The following is a 19924-nucleotide window of genomic DNA, read 5'->3' as shown; positions in this document are numbered from 1 at the left end:
TTAATCATCGGAGTAATTGAAAGTTTGCGAAAAAAGGGGGCGGCCAGTCGCTTTAATGAAACGTATATTCGTTCGAGGAATAGCCACGAGCTCGCAGGGGTTTCTCGGAACCTTTCGATTCGACTTTGCACGCTCGACTATCGATTCCCCGGCGAAACTGTCGACAAACTTTCAGAAACCGACGATTCTCCCGCCGCTCGCTTCGAAGTTTCCACGAAAAAGCGAGTTCTTGTGTAATGATAGCTTGCACGGGAAATTACGTTCTGTGTCCTCAAACTTTGCACCGTTTGTGCCGATATCTTTCTCGAGTGGAGGTTGCTTCCCCCGGAACTCGATGCTTTTCTACGACTAAAGCGAAACATCCAAACGCTCTCGAGATCTTCGAAATTTCTAAGCCACGTTCTTTGCATCATTTATTATTATTTCTTTTTATTCGTTTAACGGGTGTAGGTCTTTCGGTGTCGGATGCACGAACCGAAGTAAAAAGGAACGTGGACTAACGATTTATCTGACGATTTTTTAAATTTCGTCCGAGGTACAGTCTCGCTCGAGGTTGGGCAAAGTCTATTGATACAATCGGAGTTACCCGAGCCAGTTCGATGCAAAAGAGTTGCCGCCATCCGGGGAATGCGTATAATTTAAGAAGTTCAAGAATTTCTAGACAGTCGTTCGGCCGACTGAGGATTTTCAGAAAAGAAGAAGAAAAGACCAAAGTCTGCTTTTACGTTGTTCAAGATCGAGCATATTTAAAGTGTTAAGAATATTTTTATGATTGTGGCAAGTTTTGGGTATCGGTTTTGTTAAACTTGAAGACGATGTATCATGGAAATTTGTGTCGCACACTTCCAAGCAATTTCACGCGATTATGCCTGGTTTCATATTTGAGATGCGCATTCAAAGTGTGACATACGATAACTAGAGACGAGTAAAGTATTTCAAACTCTTTTTAAAGTAATTTATCATCTGCAATCATGCATTTTCCTTTGTTGGAAACGAAAGAATCGTTATCTTCCTCAAGTTTGTCTCGATACATCGAACAATTTCTACTATTGAAAACGAGAGAATAATGCGCGTAATTTTGAGAAAGTTTCTCTCGAAAAATCAAAATCGTTTTGCTTATCGAAGCAAGCAGGGTGAAACGCGATTAAGACTTTCGTAAATCCAGAAGAAAGGTTTTCTTTGTTTCGAAAGAGGCGTCGATTTTCTGAAACGAAGATATATTCGGATTAAACGGGTCAGATCCCTCGACGAAACCGAGAAGATACCTGACATCGTGTTTCTTTGTCTAGCAAATTGTTCACAAGAGTCCTCGCGTTGTTTCAGCTTTGACGTACGAGACAATGCTTGTAACTCCGAGACAGCAGAATATTTAAACTTATCCTAAAGCTTACACGTAATGGCAGAATATCTCGCGCACAACAGATCGCTCGATATTCCACGGTTTTGCGAGACGAGGGAATAAATATTTGCGATAAATATTTGCAAACGGTGGAAATTCAAGACCACGCGACCATAAACAAAATTCACGCATCTGGCAACCCAAAACAACTTAACACTAGAATCAGCGATAGTCAACACGAAGCTATTTCTACCAAAAACCAGTGAAAATGACTAGCCTTTAAAAAATACGTAATAATAGAATATTTGTATATTTATTGATTTATTACTTTCTTACAGAAGCAATTCCATGTTATGTTTGGTATTATTAATTGTTATTTAATTAATTTTAATAATTCATTATTTTTGGTATTATTAATCCATCTGGGACCATGATCCCTAAACGATGGTTGACACATTTATAAAATCGTAGAACCAATCATTTTGACTGGTGTGGTATTTCTAGGTTAGTATCTAGCGATCTAGCGATCGATCGGGAATTTTCCTGATAACCGATATCGTCGTATCGAATGATACGCAGTGAAAATTGTAAAAACGTGTGGAAAGTTGTGCAAAACGAGGAAACTGGTTAATTGAGGTTCGATAAACAGATTGCAGGACCCTTTTAAACTTTGACAAGTACCACTTTGACTGGTATTAGTATAAGTAGCCTCGATACAAAATTATTTTCAGTTCGAATGCATAAAGAACAAAATGAAATTCATTATATTAGGAATTAATTAAGTAGGAATTTTAAAATAAAATTGTAAAAGCAGTCAATTTGACCGATGTGGTAGTTCTAAACAGTTAAACCTAGCACAACCTATACCAAACACTCTGATCTCCCGCCCGCTGAAAGTGACGCAATAAAAAATTCAACCCACAAATGCTACGATGATAAGCCCCGTGTACCACGAAACCAGCGTTGCACCCACGATCGATCTGCCGTAACCACGCGGACGAATACGTCTCGGTAGAGTCCCTCTCGAGTCACCTTGTTCAAAACGTCCTCTCCCTGGAACAGCGTTTCTGTCCCAGCGTCCCGGAAGAGTCCTCGTGGAGTTGATGGCGTTCCGAAGGATTCACGACGATCGACTTGACGGAGCATATTGGCTGGTGTGCGCGCGGCCACGTGCGTACACACGTGGGGCAGAAATACCGGCATAGAGTAAGAGAGAAGACGGGCGTGTTAAGCGTTTGCGAGCGAGCAAGACGGCGGTAGTTCGGTGGCAGCGCGGGACGGTGAGGCTGTCGTTGCTCGAAGCCCTATGCTCGTCGCTCGGAAAGAGAGCTCAGTGTTACGATGGTCAGCAGGCGGACAAGTCGCGCGGTGCAACGAGGCTCCATCGTTTCTGTCGCGCTTCGGTCCATCCATCGGTCGTCTGGCACGGGGACAGACACGCAGGAATACGAAGCAAGGCAGCCGTGTACACGATACAGCGGGAGGGAAACGCGTGTCTCGCTTAATCGCGCCTAATTAAGACGATTCGCTGTCTGCCGTGGCCGCGCACATGCACTGTCATTGACCGTCTGCGGTCTGTGGCTCGTAAATCATCGTGCTTCCCTCCGGCAGAATGCCGGGTAATTGTGTCACGGTTGATATACGAATTTATTTTCGTCGCCGCGGGATTGATTAACGGGGGAAAACAGTGAGCCGCGAGGAACAACGGCAGAATCCTTCGTCGTACGGTCGCGCTACCGGATCCAATCGGATCGAATTTGGCAGAGGCGAAGCAGAGGATATTTCTCTCGAAAGTGCGTAGAAAAAAAAGGCGGGAAACTTGGTGTTTGATGGAAGCATCGGGTAGTTGGACATAGATCGGGGTAAAAGACTGGAAAGGGTTGAAGATCGTGAGCGAGACCGAGCAGTCTAGGCACCAGCGGCAAAGTAACACGTGCTTGCGGCGTATTCCGGCGTAAACCACGTGGCTTGTGACAGCGAGACTGCTTTTCACTGTAAGTTGTTTATACGAAATGCGTTTCGTTCCTACGAGTGTTCTCCTTTTTTTTTTTTTTCTGGCTTAGTTTTCTATCTGTCTGTCTGACGGGGTTAGGTTGGGGTTAGATTCAACGGGGTTGAATTCTCTAAGCGAAATTTCACCCACTTCCCGACCAACTGGAAATCTGAAATTTGGCACACGCGCTCGTTTCCCGTGACGATACGATATAATTTCAACAAATTGACAACATCTTTTTTGTTAGACCTATGAAATGTATGTTTACATGTATGTTTACATGTATTTGCGTATCTGCAAATACATGTATGTTTACATGTATTTGAGTATTTGTAAATATTGTCGCGCGTTATGCTGTAGTTTACGTTTCGTTTTTCTGGCACGGCAGTTAGCCGGATCAAAGGTACACCGCGCAACATACTATAAACGTATCGACAACTGTAACTGGTATAAAATCGAGCGTGTACAAACAGTCGATCCATACCCTGCTATCCTCCAGAAGCGTCGTCTCGCGATAGAGCGGCGCGGCGGCGTCTCGATACGTAATCTTATTATTTAAGAGCGGCATGAATAATTACGTACTCGAGACGTATTAAGATACAGCGTTATCGTGAAACGGAGCGACTCGACTGGCCTGGCGATAACGCGATAATCGAGAAAAATAATTCAACGACGGTGACACGAATCTTTTTCCATTCTCCCATCATTATGATCCTTGGCCATTATGATTCCTTGGCGCCCTTAACCCTCGCACGGCGGAGGCTGCTTCAACTTTGACACGTACAATCGTGTCACGTCTATTACGTTCTAATTGTCATTGACATTCACGTGTTATTATTATAAACTAAACAAGACGTTTTTTGTTTTATATTATCTCGTCGAATTACGTACGATCCATTTTGTTCTGTTGAGATAATCACATTTCACAGACTTGGTTTCACGTTTGTACGAAGGTGCATTGTTAAAAAAACCCGTTTGCAAAAGAAAGACACTTCCCGGACAACCTAATACATTAACTTTCTTCGTCGATTCGACGTCTAGGGTGTCCCTGAATAAATGCCGCGTATCTGGTGAAACATAACAACGATAATTCTTTGTATTACTCGAAAATCAACCGTTCGACGTTCGTGACGATCGATCGAACCTTCGCTAGTCGACTGTTAATGGAATCGATCTGGTTCGAACGACTAAGTTACAGAAGCTAGACTCTGACTCGACCTTAAAACGTCGCGGTGAAGCGATGCTAGATAGAAGAAGAAGAAAAAGAAGGAAGCTCGAAAGAGAGCCAGAGAGGAGAAGGAGAAGATAGACTGTCTTGCAGACGGTGTGTCTGTATGTGTCACAGGCCGGATCGAGGCTTTGAAACGAGTGGCGATCGATTCGGTTGATCGTGTCGCTGAAAAAGCCGCGGGCAGGCTTTTAAAACGGTACGATCTACATAGGAGAGAAGGAACGGCTGTCTCGGTGTGAATGGCCTGTTCCGAGGCCTGCGTTAGTTAGCAGTCCACTCGGTCGTATAATTTCTCGGCCGAACGTAATTTAACGCACTCCCACTTATATCACGTGATAAGTTCGTTTCCGTGGCTGTTCACGCGCGAACAGGGTGGTTTCGCTTTTAATTGTCGCCCGGTAGATATTATATCGTTCGACGGCGGAAATTAGCGAACGCCACGCACAATCGACGATGCTCGTTTCCGATCGTCGATTAAAAGCAATTGCCTTTCGCTCTAGTGAAAAAAAAAAGCGATGAAATTCGACAGGCCATTTGAACGAACAGTCCTTTTTCTATAAAATCCTGAAATCCTGTGAAAGGAATATACGACACGATGTCGCGTGATAGTTTTAGTCCAACCGACGAATTGGAATTTTCTAAATTTTCTACTTTTACGCGCATTAGGTCGTCCGAAAAGTTCCTTTCGTTTTATAAGGAAGTAATAGATGCACAACGCTTTTTGTTTTATATTGTTTCATCGAATTACGTTTGATCCATTTTATTCTATTGCTACAAAATGGATGATACGTAAATCCATCAAACAGTATAAAATAAAATATGTTGTGCGTCTATTATTTCATTTATGGAACGAAAGAAACTTTTGGGACAACCTCATAGACAGAAAGGTATTCGGTTCTGTTATTTTAAGCAAATTGAGCGGAATATCTTTTTGGAGTAATTTCGTACAAACCGAATAGAAATGTCTAATTCGTGAAATATTCCCTAACAGTATCTCTAGTCGCTATTACGAGACTAGTATCACGGATGGTCTAAGACTTTTGTACAATATTGTACGTAATTTATCGAGTAAGCGAGGGAGATTAAGGACTGTGGGAAGCTTTGAAGAGGCAAGGGTGTCGGGCTTCTGAATTCGACTTGTTTTCCTTTGGAATGCGATATGAGAGGGTTTCGTGAGTCAGGTTCCTTGGGGACGTTCGAGCGCACGTGTTTAGAACAATCGTACGAAAACAGCCGATATAATTGACCGATGCTCTGCTTTCTGAGATCGAATCAGCATCGAGATTGTACAATTTTTTTTTTTCGAATTTTTAATCGACAATTTTTTTCCTGGTGTTCTTAAAAACGTTCTAAACCCAGGAATACGTAAAAATTCTTGTTACACGTTGATACTCGGTGAAACCGGATCGAGTTCCATATTTATCGATTCTGTGGAATTGCTTTTGGTTCGAGATACAAAGTGGTGGAACATAAATCGTTTGAAGAAAAATGTCGTAACCTACTTCTCAGTAATCTCGCGAACGCCACGCTAAAGAGTAGATCAAACGAAGCTATCTTCAAAGCTGCAAATCTGTTAATTTAACAGAAAACAGTGTCGCCCCGTGTTTACTGAAAAAGAAGTGTCGAGACGGTTTTGTCGTATAGAAAGCTCTCGCGTCTCGTTAACACCAAAATTATCAGAGTGTCAACATGACCAATTCATAAATTTTCCTAGAAATTTCACAGATTTACAACATTCTTGATAATTTGAATAATTATCCGTAAAGTCTACGTATAGATAATGTCTAACCTTCTCCTTTCAATTAATTCAATTAAGCTTATTTTTACTTGATATTTTAGAGCTGCTAGTTCCAACGATAAAATATGTTGCAACGAGGAAAACAAACGTCGAGCATCGCTCTCGACTAGGAAGAAAAAACTGTCAACAAGAAGCGGACGCAATTTCTCGCTAGAGTTTACATTTTTTGATTCCGTGAAGTTACCGAAAACACAGAGTCCGTGGAAAAAGAGGGAGAGCGCGGCTGCCGGTTGGCTGTCGAACTTTTTCCTCAAGACACATGTACCGCAGTCGAAAACACTTCTGTACTCGAAACCAATGAGCGTCGTTTCCTGCGTTTCGAACGCAAAAACCTCTTTCGCCCAAGAGCCTCGTAAAAAAGAGCACAGCGTAACGAGAATTCTGTTGTTGATCTTTTCTCTAAGCAAACTTGCACGTGATAAACGAAAGCGAGTCGATCCTTTGTAACCAAGTTTTCCAAAATTATCTGTGGCCAGAGATATTTAAAGCATCATCGTCATAAATTCCCCGGTATCTTAAATTTCGTTTGACAGCGCCGATTCCATAAATCTTGCGAGCCACGGCGAACGAGAAAACACAAACAAACCGATTCGATTCCTTGCACTTGGCTGTATCTGCTCGTTCGTTCGACAAAAACAAACTCGCCGATTCCCGTTCGTCCCTTGCCTTAATGACAACTCCATAAATCCTGCGATATCTGACTTGCTCGCGCCGGTATTTATTAAAACAGATTAATTTCATACGTTGCTGTAGCGACAAGAAAACGTCTATAGTCGATCAATTTCATCTACTCTTGATACTTATGCTCGTCTTTTTCCGCTATTGATAATCAGAGAAACGTAGAGGCAGGATGGCTACTATAAATCTTGCAGGCGAAACATCACAAGAACAATTCACCGAGTATTTCTAATACCAGACTTCCCACCGAGCGAATAAATCAACCAGATCAATTCCACGCGTTTTCATTCAACGTGGACGCTGTGGCTTGGCCAGTGAAACACCCCGCTGAATGAAACCAGTGAATGAACGAGCTACGTAATGCAACTTGGTCGTTGCATCGAACGTTCCACGAATTTATTTCGATCACGGAATCCAAGCTTCGTATGGGAAACAAAGCATCCGATAATCGAAGCTATAGGCGCCTTTGTATCGTAAAATTATCGAGATCGAAACTGCCGGATTAGCGACTGAAGAAGACCTTCCGTTATCGAAACTTATCGATGTTGTTTTTTTTTTTTTTTTAATGGATATTGACGAGGTTTAAATCGTTTGGTATTTTCTCGATCAAAATGGATAGCTTCGATAATTTAGGTTTGAAGGTGTTGGCCGTGTTTCCATCTACGCTGCAAGTATGAGAGATTTGTAACGTTGGAAATTTGACATTAAGATTTTAATAATTGACAAATGAGGAATTTCAGGAGTATGTAGGTAAAAGAATCTTTCGTTTATCGGTAAATGACGCTCGGTGTTAGGCTCGCGAAGAAGAGATTACGCGATAATAGTGGTTGCAATAGAGTCGGTGGAGACGATCAGGAAGAGGAGAGATCGCTTTCCGCACGTGCGTACGGCGAGGAGTGACGCGCGCTGCGACGAGTATCTTCATCTATTTCAGTGGATTGCCTTGTCGGAAGTATCACTCGACGACCGCTTCCTATTGTGATAGAACCGTGTCCGTGGATTCGTATCGCTTGATCCTCGCATCGTTACGTTACGTGGTGTGAAACGTTGCTTGGAGATGGACGCTGGCGGAAACGGTGAATAAATCGGAGAAATAGTAGTCGTTAACGAACGAGGGTAGCAAAGTTGCGAAACAATTCCATTTGATAAATTGTTGCGGTGAGTTTGTTTCAATCTTCCGCGTGGAATTTGACTTGAAATATTCTTAACGAATCTAGGACATACTTTTAGGGTTTGATTAACGCGTTGACTGCCACGCGTGTTTTCAAAGAAATCTCCGTCAGGCCACGCGTACAGCAGTACCAAGCGTCCTCTGCTAGGTGCTCCCATCGATATTTTAGTAATGCGAATCGCTCAAGCGCAGGTCTCAAGAATGATCTTTCGTTTCATTTGTTCGCAACATTAAATCCACTAGCTGTTGTTGAATATAACGAAGGAAAGTGTGGTATAGATTATTCCGACCAAATGGTTTCTTATGCCACCACAATTAGAAAAGGAATCAAATGGTACGGAAAACTTGGCATTCGATTCTTTCTGGGAATTTCTGTTGTAAACGCTTTGACGGTTTACAAAATTGCAACAAGAAAAAATATAAATATTAGAATATTTAGACGATTATTAGTTGCAAAATTATTAGGGTCGTCCGAAAATGCAAAAAATCCTTGTCTTCGACGGAGTCAGCGTAATATCGTTGTTCGGAAAAATGATTCCGGAAGAAGCATTAGAAGCGCGTGTAAACTATGTTATGCAAATAAAAGACGTCGAATGGACCGAACAAAGGCACAAAAGAATTTGAAGAAAACAACAACTTATTGTCCAAATTGTACCGACAAACTTCGACTATGTATAGAATGCTTTAAAGTTTTACATTCTAAATAATTCTTTTAACAAACCATTTTCGTATTTTAATTTTATAACAATTCAACTATTATTACAATTAATTATTAATTAACAATTTATTACTATGGAATATCTTTCCAAATACCTACGACGATCCTTCGCAAGTAGTCAAATAAGCGACACCCTAATATGGGTTGCGTGGCCTGAGCAGAAACTTCGCTGACACCGGAATACGGGTGTCGTGGCGGTCAACGTGTTAATACGTGGATCAACGTTTAAAGCGTCAGAGTCTTGTTTAATTTACGAGGAATTAAAAAAGAAAAAAAGAAAAAAAGAAATACTATCGATGAAAGACAATTGGCTAAAACTGCCTACGGGGAAATAGAATTCGCTTGGTTAATCAGTGGCGACAGCGCGCGCCAGTGAAATTTGCATAACAGTGGAACAATCGATGCTGAAGTGGCGGTGAATTCGTTCGAAGGCCAAAACCGTAGAAAGGACAGAGTGGTATGGAAGCGAGAGGCAAACAGGTAATCCGTGGAAGAATGCGCTCGTATTGTGGCCTAATATTTTCGTTGTTCCTCCTCCCTTTGCAGATTTCATTGTCTCTAATTATTACGACAGAAGGATGTTTGCAAACTGGTCGCCTCCTCGTAATTTGCCTCTTGTCCGAAACGAAGCACGTGCCAAGCTTTTCTAGGAAGCGTCCTCCTCGTTCTGCCTCTTTTTTTTCCAAACCTTTCTCGCTCCTCTCTCTCTCTTTTTTTTTTTTTTTGGCCACTGCTATTACTGGGACAAAGCTACGAAATTTCTGCATATTCATCGCGTCGATGACGCTCGCGCGCCCACCCTCTTCTCCGGGTCCCTTTTATTCGAAATCGAGGGGCAGAGAGATCTGGAACCGGTCGAACCCTTGAACGGTCCATGCATCGTGTACAAGATCGTATACAAGATCAGGCTACACAAGGCCAATATAACGTTTATCAAGAAAACATCGTGGACAAATAAATTCCACCCCCCGGAGATTTCGTCGGCGTTTGAATTTCAATGGACGGCGACAGGTCGATTGGAAAACGCGGCCTCCAGGAAGGATCTCACGAGGCTGTTGAACGTGTCCAATTGAAACGCGACGCGTTTGCCGATCGAAACAGAGGAAATGATCGTTTCGTAAGGCTTTTATCTAACCAGGAGACACGACTGCACCGCGACAGCTGTCAAAACTGTCAGGAGAAGTCGGGGTAGGTTGGCCGGGGCGAGAGGCGCGGCAATGCGCTCCAATAAAATCCGATCAATCAAACACTTCGTCCAATTTATTCGGGCAAATTGTACCCCCGCGCGGCGCTGCCAGCGGCGGCAGTCACGATTTTTCCATTTAATCGACCTTTAATTCTCGATACACGGCCCATTGTATCGTCGGACGGAATAAGGGGCGGCAACCCAGAAGCGTGCTAGCACTCGAATCGATCCGAGTCGACAGGGAGAAACGAGACGCGGACAGGGGAAGAGGCGTGTAGAGCGTAGAGAGAGGATCGTTTTCTCCTCGATCTTTGTCTTTCGATCTTTTTGTCTTTCTGGAGTAGGATCTCGACGAAGGCGCGACAGCTGTCATCGGCCGAGGGAGAAGAAGAAGCGGCGGAGTATCGATGGAAAAATTTCCTCGGACGACAAGCCAGACGAGGAGAAGAGGATCCACGCGCAATTTGCCAATTTTATGCACACTTCGCGAATAATGATCGAAAGTAGAACACGTGACCGCGGCACGGCATTGTTCCACGCCTGACAATGGAATCGGATGTTTTGTTGGGGATAATAGAGCGCGTGGCCCACACGCTAATGAAAGGGTTGCACCTTTGAATACATCGGACGCGTATATACGAGACGTATCTAGGGTTCAGCGGTGCTCAGACGTGTCTAGGATACGTGCAACTGTATCGTTTTACAGGAAAATAAGATCCTGCCAGTGTTACTCGTACTTTCTATAACACGGGCACGTAGCTGGTCGAGATAGATTTTCGCTTCGGTTTGAGGAACACTGGCAGCTGCAAGTGATTGAAAGATCATAGCTATTCACCGTGAAAACTGTTAAATAGACGGTAGTTTCGTTATCTTTAACGTTTTCCTCTTTGATTCGTTTCTCTTCCTATAGTTGCTGCTTTCTATTTCTATTATGGCCCAGGGACAAGGCGGTGAGTCATCGGTAGTAAAATCTTTGCTAATATTTTCTCATCTTTATCTCCAGTGACTAGAATAGCACAAGCGAGTAATAGCAAAGGATATTTCCAGCAATTTTTCACGCGCTGTCACCCCGAAAGGAAACAGTTGTAATTGCCTGGCGAGCAAATTGCATTCAGACGGCGAGGAAGGGTTCTGGTACGGCAGGGGTCCGCGAGACAAGTTCGACAGGCGATATGAGCACCCTCGCTTATAACCGCATAGTTGGCTACTAAAACCGAGTCGAGCGGAGGCCAATGTCAGAGTTCGAACGGCGCACTTTAAAACTCGGCTAGAACAATAGGGGCTGCGCGTCCAGGTCTCGAGTAAAAGTGCCACTGCCATTTGCAAGTTCCCGATTGTACGAGCATGGTGTATGTACGTGGCGTGGCGTTCCTATGCGCGCGATAGCTCGGCCCTGCACAATGCTGAATAGAAGAAACCAAAAGTACGATTACCATTCAAACGAGGACACGGAAAACGTTATTCTCAGCAGTTATCTGTCGGCGCGATGATGGCCCGATGACGCTCGGAACCGACGTTCCATCGATTTTACCAACTTCCACGCTGCTGCTGGATTTTTTCGAAATGAAAAACACGATGCTTTTTTCTCGAAGATATTAGGTTGGTGGGACGTGGTTTCCTTTTTCAAATAAAAATTTCATTGCGCTTCCTTTCGAACAATGTGTATTTCATCGAAGAGATTTCTACACGATTCGTTCATTGTCTAGACGGGATAGAAGATATTTCTGAGATTTCTCAAATGTTTAACTTGTATTTCCAACAAGTCACTTTTTTAAACGTAAGTTCGTGAGATTTCATATTCACGATTTAAATGAACGAGAAAGTTTATTTTCCTGATAGATCGTGATGGAACGATCGTCAAGGTTACTTTTTGGAAATTCGATGGACGGTCATCGATGAGAAACGGCTGCAAACAATTCTCCGCTCGTAAAAGCCGATTATTTATTCAAGTCGACGACCACTCGACGTTCCACATTTAGTGTATCCCGTCTGCGCAGCTAGTGAATGACTTCCGTTGCTGTGTGAACGCCATTTCACTTTAATCTGCGTGACACCCGACATCGGCGCATCGGTTTCCATCTCTCCACGCCCAAGAACACGTCCGTCTACTCCAAAATTACATGTCACGCATATTTGCATAACAAATCTCTCGAATTTGATTTACGAACGTAATATCTGCTGTTGCATAATTCCTCTTCTCTGGCGTGTCATAAAAACACGATAGATACTTTCACTTAGCCAAAAATGGACTCTGCACGAGTCAATATGAAGAGAATATGATTCATTAGCTCCTTCGTGTAAATACATATATCGCTTCTCTTATTAGCGAATAGGTCGTGCAGTCCATTGCAGTTTAATTTTACATAAATGGCAGTTTAGCAACGGTACAGGCGCTTTTCAAGTTCACACACTTCGTAAATATTTACCAGCGCCAACAGAAAATTAGCTATTGGCAATCGGCCGGCATTTCTTATGCTACTCTATGTTCCTCTGTGAACGTTTTCTCTACAAATTTCACAAAACGTCTACGGCGATGACTTACGACAAACACTGAGAAAAACCACACTATTTACGAGATGAGTCAACACAAAGCGATAAACTTTTGTCAATTATGTTTTTTATTTCGAACTAAAGAGACGACGCGTGGGCTTTAACAAACTTCTAATCAACTTACACCAATGAATCAATGCAAGAATGTAGAATAAATAACTGGAACACCCACGTACAAGCGTCGTCGACCGATTCAAACACGTACGAATCACATATTCATTACCACTCTTTGAGCCATCTAAAAACGTTCTGCCATCGCGTCGCTCCATATTTATAAAGCTGACAAATTGCGTATTGTGGTCCGGTCTAATGAAAATTTAACGAACTGGCGCGGGAACACCAGAGACAAAGAAGAAGAAGAGGAAGAAGAAGAAGAAGCGAAAGAGGAAGAGGACGTGTCTGCGAGCGATGCTCGCGGAACTCGGGTCTAATTTCGTGTGTAAATATCCAAGACACGCGAGGCGGAAGCGCTTGTGCCTGGTGGGCGTTCTCTAACAAATTTTAGGATGATCGACGAGACTCGTGAAAAACCGCGAACGACTCGATCGTCTCCGAAAGGAAAGCCGCTGTTTGCCACCGAGATTTCCGTGTTTCTTTGGGAAACACGAGGAAACCATCTTGGCTACGGAAGCCGCAAATATTTGCCCGCCGCGTGGAAAACGTACGAACACCGCGTTGCAGGATTTTTCCATGTCGAACTGCCCGAAACGATCGGTGAATCGATCGTTGGCATATTGCGATATTTCTTGGTTTCTCGTGAAATTTTTGATAATACAGCGGAATATTTTACACGCATTGTGATTTGCAGTATTCCTTCTTTCGAAATTTTACGATAAGAGACGACGATAGTGGAAGCTTTTTATTATCTTTTTACGAAGTGGAATTGGAAGTTGGAATTGGACAATATTTCCGTGAAATTTTTGCTAACACTCCGGTGCAACATTTTATCTCGATCGTTATTTTCAGTATTTTTCTCTCTCACGGAATTTGCGGTTAGGAAATATCGAACGTAATACTACTAGAAGCTTTTGGCTATTTTTTTTTTTTTTTAGTAAGATACAGTTCGTTGAAATTGAAAAAATTTTCTGGCTCTCTGCGAAATTTTTGGCAGAATGGTCTATTTTTGAACGTTGTAATAGAAATTCTTTTACTATGCTTCTATTAAACGGAGTTGCAGGTGGAACGTTCTATTATGCTTCACGCATTGTCTGCTGCTTTCTCTCTTCGAAACGAGTTTCTTTACTACTTTTCTATGAAGTGGATTTAGATGATATACAGTGATAGGCAAGTATCTTATTTCGTTTTATATATTCGCGTATTTCGCAAACTACGCATTAATGAGGCATCAAACGCGAAAGCAGCGGCTCCCTATTGCTGTTCTATCACGCGAGATGAGAAAGTTAAGACACTACGAATCAGCCATTTTACAGCTAACCACATCCACTAGCCAATCGTGTTTTTGCACATGTTTTGAACATTAAGTATATTCTCACCTGTTGTCACTCTATAATTGAGTTGTTATTGCTGATCAATTTTTGCACGAGTGAACGAGCAAAATACGCCACCTGAAATCATTATCTGTCCATTACGCGTTCAAGTACGATATTTTATTTCCTTTATTATTTCTATTTTTCAAACGAAGCGTCTAAGAGAAGTCGATGACGAAACTAAAAGCTACGATTTAATCTTACACACAGGAATATTCCATTTCTACCGATTTGTTGCAAAGACTGGCGTTTCGGTAAAGTAGCTGTTCGACGTATTTTTGCTGACAAAGTGCCTCGGCGAGGAGAACGCGATCGCGTTTCCGCGCTGAAGCTGTGGAAAAATCCGCGGATTTTTAATACCTTTAACAGGATCCCGGGGATCCATTGCCCCTTGCGCACAGGTGCACACATCAAATTAACGTTAAATGGGTTAAACCGCGCTTTTAGATAAGTCGCGATCTAATTTGGAGCAACTCGACATTCCGTCGCTTTCGTATCTGTGATGTGCTGCTGAGATGCTACTGTGATTTATTTTTAAACGAGTTCGCCTATAGGCGCCCAACGCAACACCGAACTGTTTGTCACAATTCCAGTCCGACTGTTCTCGTTCGAAGCGATTAACGTTGCCCCTCGACTTATCGCTTACGTTCGCTGAAACTGGGAATTTTCATAAATGGAAGGAGAATTTACGAGAGAAAAGATGGGACAGAATTGTGTCGCTATTCGAAGAATGCGTGCTCTGATTCAGATACTCTCTTAACCGCTCGAAGCTCACCACTCTGATATATAGGAACGCAGTTCGTCTTTGATTTAGTCAATCGTTTTATCCATTGATCTTTCTGCATTCAAGCTAACATCAGCTATATACGTATTTTACACGAAAGACGAACTGCTTGAAAATCCAGCCGATAATTTCCGTCGTAGTGAATTATTTGATTCTTGAAATATTCAATTAATTATTAAAATTAAGAAATTTTCCGCCCATAAGTATCAGGTCGTCCGAAAAGTTTCTTTCGTTTTATAAGGAAATAATGGATGCACATTTTCCGTTTTATATTATTTTCTCGAATTACGTTTGTTCTATCAAAATAAAAATCACAATGTTCGACAGATTGGATTTCATGTTTGTATAAAGATGCATCGTTGTAAAAGACGTATCTGTAAAACAAAGACACGTTTCGAACAATCTAATAGTAGTTCGTGTACGCACATTTTTATCGTTGATGGTATTTATCGCTAAAGGCAAATTTAATCATCCTCTGTGGTAAATGGAACAAAAATTTACGAGACAAGCAATTGGATACTAATGTATACACAAATCGCGATTAAAAATACAAGATACAATTCGACAGAAAGCGGTACATCTTCTTACGAACTCATCGACGATAGGCACGCAATAGTACGACATTTACGCAACGAGCAGAGACACGCAACGTTCAATGTCGAAATGTTGGTCGGATTCGAAGAAGCTTACATTTATACACAAAACGGGTCACCTAATTCAATCGAAACCGATATCACTTCGCTTGCACCTGCAACATCCAAGATATTCCATCGAAACACGCAAACCGGCACGTGTTTGATTCTCGTGAAAGAAAAAAATTTCACGACCGATTCAAAAGCATCCGCGGCCAAACCTCTGTAAACGTTCGTTCTAATTTCGCTGGAAACACCGGGAAGCGTTCGAATTCCAGGTTGGGTCGTAATCGAAGAGGCGTCACAGTCGTCGATTTCGAGCGATCCGACCGCGAGATATCCGTCCAATTTCGCGGACCAGCGACGTAATTCGAACTAGAGAGAACGAATGGCTTGGCTGTACGTTCGTTTGGACAGCGAGCGTCACGAGAGACGTCGAAATGGAACACCGATCCGGACGTGGGTGCGAAAGGTCGACGCGCCGCACGAAGAACGTGCCGAATCCGTACGTACACGACGACGTCGACGACCAGCGGTATAACCCTAGAAATGCAGCTGGAGAAAGAGGAACGAAAGGGCGTCGCGACGACCACGACGACGACGCAGAGCCGCGTGTCCCTGGCTGACAGAGAAATTACATAGCTACGTGGTGTTACGTGCGCTGTAAGCGATACTCGCGTGGTGTGTCGCGCCGGTAGAATGCGAAACAAGCGTGGAACCGTGCAGCGATCGTCTAACGGGCCCTGTGAAACGAGAAACACTCGTCGATTCAACGATCCACGACTCGAGCTCACGTAGCGCAATTAAACTGTTAACTGGGGACAGACGTATTAACTCGTCGCTTTCGTGCGACTTTTGTACGTTTTAATGAGTCGTTTTGGTTTTGTGGCGAAAATAAATTAGAAGAATGGAAGGATCGATTATTGGCACGTCGATTGGTGGAGAGTTTCGGGATGGTTTGTTGGGCCGTAGATTTTTAGTCAAAGCAATTAACGTCGTTCGATCGTTCGATGGATTTCATCGAAACGATTTGACTGTTTCGACAGTGGCGTGATATAATTGGAGGATGTAGGGTTCTAACGAGTCTGAACTCGAAGGCAGCAAACGTTCTTCTTTCTTTGACCCTTTGCTGGAAAAAATGAACGACGCGAGAACCGAAGCTAGAAAGGTTCGACGACCAAGTTCGCGTAAACTGTTTTGTCTGACCACGTGCGGAAACAAGCAGTTTCTACAGAGAAACAAAGGCAGTTTCTTACTTCGGAACCAACGAAGACAACTGCCTATTAATTTCTCTCGTGTCAGAGTTAAAACTTCACGACAAGTAAGTTAAAGCCACTTCAACATCGCTAACAAATTAATCATCGAGCAACGCAAGTCATTCTGAACGCAGGCTCTTTAAAAGGACAAGTAAACGTTCTTTCAACGAATTCAGCGACTTGAACGAGACTGACACGACAGGATCGTAATATCAAGCTGACAATTAGCACGGCAAACCTGATACCCTTGGGTGTGCCGCGAGCCTCCAGTTCGAGGATAACTTCAAACGCAAAAAGTATGTTAAAAACAACGAAGGTTCGAACGAAGTCGGCTGTCTCGCGCGGATAATTAATTAACCGATCGGTGTTGCTATCAGCACGCGACTCGTTTTTCTACGCGAGCAACCGAGTGCAGCAGCAGAGTCCTCGATGTATCAACGGGACAAACGGCAAAGCACTCGCTTTACGAGCTTTTTCTCTCTTTCGTGGTGGTTCACGCGGTCGGACCAGCGATTACTTATCGGCAGAAGAGACACCGGGTGCCCAAAGCGACGTCCACGACGGTAGACCGGGCCGTTTATTCATGGATCACGAGCCACGTGGACGGATAATTCGTCGCTACGGTCAGCTCGAGACTCGGACGTGTGACTTGTTCTCTGCTCTCGTGTCTTGCCTTGAAACCAGTCTCGTGTGCATGCCAAGCGGATTCAGTTAAATATTGCACGCGAACCCGTCGCGAGTCCGTTAAACGTACGTGTTGATGAATTCTCTGTCGTGGAAACGTTTCCAGTATACGACTGTCGATGCTTTGCATCGTTATGCCTGCTTCACCGTGACCAGAATTGTTTCCCAACGTTTCTTAATTACTCATGTGAGTAATTTAGTATGACGTCGGCTGATCGATCAATGATTCGCCAGACGAATACGTGAATTTGTGTATACGTGTAATATATTGGTATATATACACATATACGTACATGTATATGTACTACAGGAAAGTGTCGATGTGTTGGTCGACCTGCTGAAGAAGCTAACTACGATGCTTATAATTCCTTCTGGTCACGGCTTATACCCGGAAGCCTTGAATAGTCTTTCGTCACTGTGAATCCATATATGAATTTCGAAAAATTGTTTACCACGCGCTGTGCACGCCCACCTATGCATCCAGCGTTGTTTTTATTTCGCCTTGCGTTTAGAGATAGAAGACAAAGGCAGGTTGTATTCCGTATTCGACGAACGTGCAATTTATCGAATTCACCTTAAGAAGATTATTGATTTTTTAAACAGGAAGACTAAAATTTCTTATTTTTTGAACGTTCGTAGTATCTTAACGATATGAATAATGAAGTTACCGAAATGTACTTTCAAGTGCGGTCGACATACATCTTACATTTATATGAAAAGCGAATGCAACGCTTTGTGCATTGAACGTGTTAACAACGTAGAGTCAATCCATTAAATTCATAAATTCTCTCTGCTACTAAATTCCTCTAATACTGCTCTCATGCTACTCTCATAATTGTTCTCGTTTATCCACGCTGATGCTTACAAATAGCTGCGAGCAGATCACAAGTAGACAATAGTATACAGCGAGGCAAGAACACAGTCGCAAGCAGACCGTTTGATGTATCGTTTCCTGGCCAGTGTTCGCTGCTCATTGCTCACGAAAGTGTCCAAGTGTCCACACTGCCAACGACCACGATCTGTTAGCGGATTACCCGCACCAGTGTGAACATACCATTATGTCTATTCGTAGCAGAAGATTATACTTAGTCGATATCGTAGTAACGATACCATCTCGCCGTTTAATTGCAGCCTAAGCTGCGTGCTCGCTAGTCTTGCAACGATCCAAACGTTCCAGACGGCGGATAAAATTGATGGCGGGAAATTATGGAAATACGATACGCGATAATCAAAGAGTCAAACACGATGGAGAATGAAAAAGAAGAAGAGGAAGAGACTGTTAGACACTCGTGAGGCAGTCTCGCGAAACTCGTAATAATAGAGCGCGAAATCGTAGTGGCGCGCGACGGTAACAGCGCGAGTACAAGTTTCAGCTGTCTACAGACGACTAGTAGAAGAGTAACACGGCACGTGGCACCCGCAACGTAAGCTATTCTTGGCTCGGATTTCTGCAGTGCAGCTTCTTTTTGGTAGAGGAACAAAAGGCTGGCTGCCGGTGACCAAGTGCAACCAAGTTCTATCAAGTCGCTAGGAAAACGATCTTTCTAGCAGCGTACAAAGCTTATTTACTTTTTAGTCAGAGTAGCGAGAGTAACTTCTAGCGAAAATATTTGTAACTTTGAAAGTAAGTCTTCATCGATACTTTTACGTATCAGCTTTTCTCTTCGCGATGGTGTCCATGTGGAATCGATTCTCTCATCGCGTGTTTCGCCTGTTTATTCACACCCTGTACACACTTCACGAGAAGGGAATTTGCCAACGACACGATGTTACAGATTTTACGAAATATTTTTCTTATCACGAAAATGTACTGTGTATTTGATAAAGCGGTAAATTTTTCTCTAATTGCATCATTAACTTCTCGAACAATTTAATACGAATATACAAGTAACCGTTGTGAAAATGATCTCGGGGTAGCGAGGATACCGACGATAGTTGGAAAAAATATTAGTAATTCGTTAAAATTAAATTAAAAAATGAAACTTGTCCGGCAGAGACTTTCTCGCAGTATATTTTCGTATAAATCGATGAATGGTCCGTGAGTCTTGATGATGTTTGCCTAAGAGTACACCGAAATATACCGAAATAGAAGCGATGAAAAGGGTAGAGTTACTGAAGATGATTTATACCCCGTACTCGGTTCGAAGCATAGGAATACTGGACACGTAGCTTGTATTATTCATAGACGATCGTCTGGTCGCGACTGTTCAAGGCCAAAGGTTGAAATTAACCGTATGGCAGCGAGATCGAGGGATTATGCGAACTAGCGATTGTATCACGTCTGAGGCAAGAGAGGTGCACCAAACAGTGAGATTGTATTCTGGAGCTTGTCGCGCACGCAAAAGGTGTGTCGAGAATAATCCAAGGCAGAAATTGGCTGCGGCCGTTAAATTGCGCGGTCGCGCGAAATGACCAAC

At 43.0% G+C, this 19924-nt stretch overlaps 2 protein-coding genes across 14 annotated transcripts in view; one reads left to right on the top strand and one right to left on the bottom strand.

Annotated features, from left to right (window-relative positions):
* Window positions 1–19924, bottom strand: part of LOC126872108 (mediator of RNA polymerase II transcription subunit 20) — a 249662-nt gene that overhangs the window by 87915 nt on the left and 141823 nt on the right. The window lies entirely within an intron of this gene.
* Window positions 1–19924, top strand: part of LOC126872102 (facilitated trehalose transporter Tret1-2 homolog) — a 107007-nt gene that overhangs the window by 57343 nt on the left and 29740 nt on the right. The window contains exon 1 of one of the 2 annotated variants that reach the window (XM_050631654.1): window positions 1654–3333. The exons of the other annotated variant lie outside the window; for it this stretch is intronic. The gene's annotated coding sequence lies outside the window, so the exon portion shown is untranslated. Of the gene's footprint in view, window positions 1–1653; window positions 3334–19924 lie in introns of those variants that run through there. 2 annotated transcript variants of the gene reach the window in all.

Source organism: Bombus huntii, chromosome 12 (genome assembly GCF_024542735.1).
Source record: "Bombus huntii isolate Logan2020A chromosome 12, iyBomHunt1.1, whole genome shotgun sequence".
In the NCBI taxonomy this organism is placed as follows: domain Eukaryota; kingdom Metazoa; phylum Arthropoda; class Insecta; order Hymenoptera; family Apidae; genus Bombus; species Bombus huntii.
This window is presented reverse-complemented; position numbering and strand designations above follow the sequence as displayed.